The sequence below is a fragment of the Morone saxatilis genome, unplaced genomic scaffold (genome assembly GCF_004916995.1).
Source record: "Morone saxatilis isolate NCDOM2014 unplaced genomic scaffold, NCSU_SB_2.0 Contig3, whole genome shotgun sequence".
Taxonomy (NCBI): domain Eukaryota; kingdom Metazoa; phylum Chordata; class Actinopteri; family Moronidae; genus Morone; species Morone saxatilis.
Window position 1 is genome coordinate 23,526,766 of NW_023339873.1, and position 9,095 is coordinate 23,535,860.

Genomic DNA, 9,095 nt, shown 5'->3' on the forward strand with positions numbered 1-9,095 from the left:
CAGAGGTCAGTGCTATAGATACAGGGTATAGGTCAGTGCTGTAGATACAGGGCAATGGTCTGTACTGTCTATTTGATTCACATAGTAGTAACAAAAATGATACCCTGGTACCCTCACCACAGTGGCCAAGGTTCGATTCCAGTTAGGCTTTATTTCTAAATAATTAAAACGGTTTACCATGTTTGCACCATCACTCCTCCAACACCTGGTTCTTTCAGCAGGTGAGTCAGTAATGGCCCCGCCCCCTTCCTTAAACTAAAAAAACAAGAAGAAAATGAAAACACACACACACTGTCAATAAACCTCTCTGTTGTGTTCAGAAGCAGTTTGATAAAGTGACTCAATAAACTGAGACCAGAGCTTTATTGAACTCTCTCCCACACACACACACACACAATTCTCCAGGGTGTAATTGGGTGTTTTCAGGAGGACAGCTCATAGTTCATCTTTACAGAGTTTTGCTTTATATTAAACACAAACACACACAGTAATACACACACACTGTATTGATAAGCGGCTGATTGATTGAAGAAAAAAGAAAAACCTTTTTAGTTCAAATTAAACTGAACTGAGATAAGTTTTCGTCTGTCATTGACAAATATTTTATATACAAACAAACAAACAATCTTTCCCCAAGAGGCCACTGTTGAAATTAAAGTTAAATCAAGTTAATTTATGCAACCTAATTCCTTTCAGGTAGGTAACATAACTTGTGATCATTTCCTAACTAAACTGCAACCGCAGCAAGCTTTATTTTAATGTTGCATATTTATTATTGATACCCTGACAGCAGAATGAGACATGGCTTGTATATTATATTATATTATATTATATTATTGTATTACGTAAGTGCTGCAATTAAATTTTAGGCAAATGTTGGAAAAGTACTCAGAGAAAATAACCAGTTGGTGAGTGATGACAGACTGAAGTATGTGTTTTTAGATGGATGCACTATCACGCCATACAGCAAAATCTTGTGGCCAAAGTCATCAAAGCAGCTTAATTAGTAACTAAATACTGGTTCAGATAATTACTGCAGTTTAATGAGCGACCCTAGATGTCAACTCCAACCTGCAGTAGTGCTCATCCTCATCAGCATCATGATTCACAGACAGAAGGGATTATGTAAATTACAGCAGGTAGTCAGTGAGGGGATTATTTTAGGAGAAAGTCTTCTGGGAATACAAACGGAAATGTCACTACTGTACAAACAGACACAGAAGTCAAGACTACAATATTGAGGCTATCTTTTTACCTTTACTGTAGTATAAACCTCTGGATGTTTTTGCTCTAATAATGTCTATATTATCATTATTCTAGAGGATAGATTAATATCTGTCATTAACACTAAATCCACTCACAAATAAAGAAAAAGCTGACACAATTCCACTGTGATCACATTCATCAAGTGCACAGCGAAGAAAAGACATCACAACATAAAGGATTTACAAAGAGAAAAACAAATCATCTTTAGTTGTGAAATATTTCCTCTTGTGTTGGTCTTCAGTTCTTTTCTGCTGATTAATAAATAAAAGAAAAACATGAATAAAAGATGAGTAAAAAGGTAAAACTGCTGTAGTTTTAAATTTTTAAAAATTGTAAAAGAAATTCATGGGTTAGGGTTAGGGTTAGGGTTTCACTGTGGAATCAAATAAACACCATGAAGACACTGCCGACCTTATATTGATCCTTAATTTAAACAGGATTATTGATTATTATAATAGTAATATATTTATATATATAATGTTACAATATCATTGATCTCACTGTTTACAAATATCTACATTAAAGATAAAAAACAAATAATAATTAAAGCTGCAAGCAGCGATGAACGGGCCCTCGCACTCCACGCAAATCGGGGCATGCTGCGGCCGCGTCACGTGCCGTTGTAACATGTGCGGACCACAACATGAAAATTTTGCGGAAATCAGATCATAATCGCATCACAGCGCTTACTTCCTGTTGCCAGTAGGTGGCGCTCTCACTATATCTGAATATTGTCATGTAGACGTGTTCAGGGCAGGACTCTTATCAAACGTGTGAAGTTTCATTGAGATTGGACCGTCTCTGGGTAGATTGCAGCCTTAGAGAGAGGAAAAGAAGCTCGGACATCTGGAGGGAGCTTGGACCTAAGGTTTTCTGGGCACAGCCAACTGGGAGGAGAACCAGGATAGACCCAGAATGCCTCGGGATCCCCCAGGAGGAGCTGGAAGGAGTTGCTGGGGGGGACAGACATCTGGAATAATCCTGTTTAACCTGCTGCAACCTGAATAAGTGCTGGATAAAGCCCGATGAATGAGCCAGAGAACTAATGTTATGCTACGAGCCAGAGAGCTAACATTACGCTACAAGCCAGAGAGCTAACATTACGCTATCAGATTCAAAGTCAGTAACCAACTTTAATGCAGCCCCACCTTCAGGACAAACTGTCAACAGAGAAAACATAAACCATCAGTGTCCTACCCTGTCTCCTCCTCTTCCTCATCATCACTATCATTCACTTCAGGACACATTTTTTTCTCATACATTGATGGATTTTGTTTTTCAGAATAAAATTAGAAATCAGCATTAACACACTCACTGTTACACATTCAGTTAATTTAGTGAATAATTTCACAGCAGATTTGCTCATTATAACGAGACGTGACTGAATATCACTGATTAGACACACTGCACACACACACACACTGTTGTTTATTAATAATTCAGGAGGTGAAGTTATGGGGAAAAATGCTGATTTATGACAAACTTTACACCTCTCACCCTCCTCACTGCTAACATTCCTCCTCTTCATTCTCCTCTTTGTCCCTTCTCCTCTTCATCTTGCTCTTAAGCCTCCTCTCCTCACTCGTCTCCTCTCGTTGCCTCATCAGCTGTTTCCTCTCAGGTGTCTGGGGACTGTGTGTGTGAGTCTGATCAATGTCAGCAGGAATGAACTAATTGGAGATTTCCCCTCGAGACGCTGATGTGTGTTTTTATCAGCTTGTGAGGACCGAAGTGACTGAACTGAGACATAATCTTTATTGTAATCTGCAGCAGATACACGTGATGTCTGACAGCATCATGAACACCAGCAGAAAACTCTTTTAAAGCTTCTATATTGTAAAAGTCCAGTCAAAATACTAATATATAAATTGATCAAATGAAATTGATATGTTATATATGCATAAAATATAATATATATGATATGTTTATAAAATATATTGATATAGTATATGTAACCGGTTAGTTTCTAGCGTTGTCTGCGTTGTGTTTTGATGAAGAGGCCCAGACCAGGATATCTTTGGAGGCGATCTCCGTTTATTCTGACAAAAGGTGTAAATAACAACAAAATCCTCCGGTCAATCGTTATCAACTTGAGCTCCTACACAAATTAAATGACACAGAATTATGTTAGCGTACTACACAATAAGTGTAACCGATTTTACTCTGTTATCTCATGGGTCGTGCCTTTGTGTTTGCCTATTAATTACATCTGCAGTTCATTGGTGCTGTCAGCTGTGCACTGCCTCCACAAGAGGCACTGAGTAAACATCGTTCAGTGTGTAAAATATAGTCAATGGGGTTTTCAAAGCGCTTGAAGATGGCAAATGCCCGGGTTACGAGACGGAACTGGCGAATACAGTAAGCATTTTGGTTCACTAACCATGCTCCCTGATTACAGTGTTTGCTGCTGTAAGCTCTTCCTGTGATACGCTGTGAAAGTTACTGTTTTTTAACTGCATTGACCGGTCTTTACCCGCCTTAACAGTTTAAACGTTAACTGATTCTATCTAACCACTAGGTACTTCCTTACCTTTTTTTAAGAAAATTTTGGCTAAAATATGCTAGTCATTGCATTTAAATGTTAGCGATGGCTTCTCCTCTTCGCCTCTCTCGTGTCTGCCTCAGTGTGTCAAATGTCATTATCCTCAGCCTCTTTTTAGGATAATGGACCTGTATTAACTGTAGTTTATCTACCTGCGTGGAGGCGAGCTCCGGTAATGAACACGCAACCCCCCCCCCCGCACCGGGAAATCTTTGCAGGTCGGTGCGGCCCGGACCCCAGTGTAGCTTTGCTAAGAGTCCGCCCCGTGGGTTCCCAACCAACCGAAGGCCAGGGAGGCTGGGACTGTCCGAGGGCAGTAGCTCAAACAAGAGCCCACGTTCACCCACCAAACAGGTTCATGTGCGAATAAATGTTCCCCACTCAGGCCCGCAGCACACGGCTGAAATCTGACTCTGGGTTATTGGCAGCTCCGAAATAGTTAGAGAGTGGAATTAGCGAAGCCCAGACCGTTAAATGTATTCCCTGGGTCAGGCGGCAAAACATCGAATTGTTTTAAAAACGCTGGTAAATGAACTACATGACTAGGAATAGTTCATTCACGCGGCGTAATGACACCGCTTACGCGATCGGGAGGTCACGAAAACGAAGAATTGTGGAGTGATGGTGTATTAGCCAAGAACAAATGTGACATCGTGAGTTTTCTGACCGGCTTACCCAATTGTGACAGTGTGAATGTATAACTGCATTCCTGCATCGCACTGCTTGGCTTGCCGAATGGGTCGGTGTCCAGAAACAATGTGCTATTGACTGAACTGGAAGGCTATTTTGGGAAAACCCTGGTCGTGATTAGAAGACGAGACTTGCCACGAACGGAGTGATTGTGCCTACATCTATTAGTTTTCATTGTACCAAACGAGTCCTCATGACACACATATTGCAGCCAGTTTCACACTGCTGGATAATAAAAAACACATTTGTAAAAACTATTTGGAAAATAGGCATTGGCTTAGATTTTTGGCCAGACATTGTATATGCAAGGAATTTAGATGGTCAAAAAAAAAAAAAAAAGATACGTTGGACAAACCCACAACATTCTTACATGATTAGTTTGAGTATAGGGAAATGTACACAAATAGACCTACTATGAAAACTACCAAGCACTGCACACACTGATGCTGCAGCTGAATATTTCAAGTATTATTTCACATACTTGACAGTTATTTCTTACATATCAGTTACAGTTAATTCAGACAACAAATGGGGAATCAATGAAACAAGATAAAATCTGAGACAAATAAAAAATTACTGGCATGACATACATACACTTTGAGCTCTGAAGAAGAAACTACGTAAATGGAGCAACAAATACTGTAACTTTCATCATCTCTCCGTGCTGGCCTGGATTCGGCATAAGATTTGCAGCCCACGATCACAGGCTAGTCTTCAGTTGTGGCAGCACCGTTGGAAAGAATCGGCCTCGTCGTGGAGAATCCACCCCCTGCCAGGAAGGGCTGTGATATATCACAGGCCTGCTCCATGGCCGAGATGAACGGGGCAAACTAGCATAGGCGGGCAGTCGTATACTTCCAACGTCATGCTGGAAAAAAACTCTTCTATTGATCCAGGAAGGAGTCATAGGAAGTATAAGCACTTCCAAGTTCAAGATGTCATGCGGAACCCAATTGCGTGGACCAGAGCAGCGCGATTACATGAGGACCATTGTCCCAAAGCGGACGTATGTCCTCCTGACGGTCCAACTTGGCTAAGCTGTGACAATCCGGGCAATCTCGTCAAAGGAAATGCACAACGTTTACGATTTGATTATAGGGTCCCAGCTTTGGCATGGTGTGAGGACCCCATTTGTGTAATAGCAGGCAAATGGGTGATTGTACCCCCTCGCTGCCCTGCACATTGTGTTGCCCTGTGCCACATTATCATTCTCCCTCTCTCTTGTTTCGCAAGGTTAAATCCAGCGCTCTACCATACTATAACATCAGTGTTGAGATTGTCGTTCGATCCATTTCAACTCTCTGAGAGACCGTAAAGACCAATAGGAGTATCAATATCTATTAAAGCCAGATGTGGCAATACCACACCCATAGTAAGATGAGAACCAATACATACTCCACATACTCATTAGGCAGATGTTTCACTCTCTCTGAATTTCTGTCAATCGGTACCTGATCTTCTTGAATGGGTTAAGCACTAACTGTGACAGGACTTGTTGGATGTTATGTGAACATATGGGTCATCATTGATGTATTGCTTTGGATATCTGCAGCCTGAATACAATATTGTCCAAAAACCCATGTTCTTACCTCTACCTCTTTTTCTCCTGCTCTCTACCTGGCGCCTCCTTACCTCCTTTCTGCCTGCTTCCTCTATCTTCATTCTCCTCTTTGAGCTCTCCACTCTCACTCTCAGTGTCCACTCTCCACTCTGCACTTTCTTTTCTTGCTTCTAGCCTTCCATTGTTGAAGAACAAGGTGAACTCACCTTGCTGTCCTTTATAGCAGACACTGATCTGCGGTTTCAATAGCACGTGTTGCTTCCACCGCTGGTGGATGTGCTTATCCAACTTGCATAGTATGGTCCATGGGGAATCCGGGGCTCTTGAATGACAGGACCAGAACTCCCAATCCTTATCTGCCTGTCTAAGGGTGTGAAAATGTGTGTTAGAGTTTTACAAATCACTGTGATTAATGTTTTGCAAAAAAGGGGGAAGCAGACATTGTGTTAATGTTGCTGCAAATCTGTGGAGTGTTTTGCCCTTGGAGTAGAATTTCCAGAATATGTGGAAATTTTCTATTTTAGTGTTAACAATCGTAAAGAAACTGTAATACTTTTCACCTCTCTCCGCACGCAGCGCCCCGCGCCCGGACCCCGGTCGCACTACGCACCCCCCTGCCACTCACTCATGATTCAACCCTTCCTCACAATCCCCCACACCCCTACAACCTCACCACACTCACTACTTCCCTCTTGAACCGCCCCACTCTCTTCCCTCACCCCCCAACACCCCTGACCACACCCAACACTCCACGCCACGCTACCTCCTGTCCGTCCGCTCGTCACGCCTCCTACCCCCCGCTTCTGGCCCCACATCACTCCACGTCTCCTCCTTAATCCTGCACCACTTCTCAGAACTTTTCTCCACCCCACGCTCCTCCCGCCTTCACACACGCGCACTCCCGGCGCACACACAACGAACTGCGCCGCGTTCACTCACCACACCACCACCTGCCCCTGTCACCGAGTCTCGTCTTCCTCTCCTGCGCCACCTATGTACTCTCATTTCACATCCGCACCTCCGTGCACCCGTCTCTCTCAGCACACACACCCGCTACTCACCGTACCTACCACGCCTACGTCAACCGGCCGCCCAACCAGCACTCACAGTCGCAACACACACCCCAGCCCTCACTCCTCCTCCTACTAGCACTAACAGCTCCAACAAATAGCCAACCACACCTTCCCCACCCGCTCAGCCACTTCACTCGACGCGGGCCCTACTCGCTAAACCGCACCCCGCATTGCACAACAATCTGCCGGGCCCTGCTCACTCGCTGCTACACCGCCGTCCATCCACACACGCACTCAGTCTTAGAACCACCATCAGCTTCAGTACTACCGCCGCGCGCCGCGCCATACCTCGCGGAAACACAGCTCAGCAGAGCACCCACGCACTCACCTATCGCATTGATATGCAGCTGTCACCATGACGACTGGCGGTACGCATACGGTTCTCGTCCCCCACAACTATCTTTAGCTCATGCCTCACGTGCGTATTTAGATACCCGTTTCATGCAGATCTTCCCCTGATCAGCTAGTATGTCTAATGCCGACTAAGCCAAGGAACTCCTAACACGTCGCAGATGTCTATCTCGAGGACCCTCCATCGCAGGTGTCGTGACATCCCAATGCAATGTCTGGCAGTATAAGCAGCACGTCCCATAGCGACAACTTACCGTCCTCAAGATCTGGCATATCCTGTAATCCTGTCTGATAAGATTCGCTTTACACAACATTCTTTCTGAAACGGCATGCTCCAGTGACCTCTGCCAGACGCTTGTGAGACAAGACAAATGACACAACCACACAAAGATGGGGCAGACAGACATCGACGCCCTCAGCTTCTCCTGCAGACAGATGAACGACCTGGTTACCACTTCAAAACTGTGTACTGTCCTGTGTCTCAGAACAGATCGTATTGTTGTTTCACAACTGAGCACACCAAAGCCACGATCGGATGGACAGTCACGACATTTATCAACAACGAGTCTGGACCACTCGAATCCGTGGTCGCCATGTCAGACACAGCTGATTGCAATGAACTGTAACCAGCAGCTCTCTTCTCCGCACTTCACATAGAGTGCCTCTAGGCCTTGTTTGTTCGGGTGTTACACTCTGGCTGTGAGAGGCGCAGCTACAATACATGAAGTATGGGTTGTGAAATATGTGTCGAGAATATTGTTTTATACTCAGAACACACAAAACCACGATCAATATATTTTTATTTTTTCCCACAAAAAACAATGTTACACAGTGTACATCCCAACCAACACAAAGTTGCACATACAGTGGGTTTACATACAAGAACACAGGAGGATCGTGTGCTGGGTATACAGTTTTACGTACAAAAAAAAAAAAAAGAAAATATGCTGCACCTCTTTTCTGTTTCGTCTGGCAGCAGTACCTGCATCCACATCGCAGAGCAAATGTTTCCCTTGGCCAAGGCAGCGGGGGAATGATCGCTAGCATGGAGATCCAGCTATGAAAAGCATAATGCGTAATATCTAACCCTAACCTGTGCCTTTTATGCTAAACTTCTGATTGCTAATTGTAACTGTGGGTAGCGAAGGGGTGTTTGCCCAGTGGGAGGAGGCAGTGTGCATAGTTAGGCAATAACTTTAAAGATTGAATGACAGTGTGTGTTCTTGTGAAAACAGATATTTTCTGCGATGAAAATGTTGTGTCACAATGTCAGAGACATGTGTGTGTAGTGTTTAGAAAAAAAGTGTGTTTTTAGAACTGCAAATTGGGAGTGTAAAGCAGGAGATTGTGTTTGTAGTTTAGCAGAATTGGTTCAGGACGTTAGGTCATGAGTTACATGTGGTGGTTCATTGTGTCATCAAGTACCAGTAATTGTGTGTAAACAATTGAGAAAAAACTGTTTAAAAGGCAGGAAACCTAGACAGACCTTCGGCTCTAAGGTGGGTGTCGTCTGCCTCGGACAGTTGGGGTGAGAGAGAGGAAACAGAAGAGACAGACGGGACAGACGCACAGCAACAACAGTAGCAACAAACTACACTGAATAGTAGTGAGC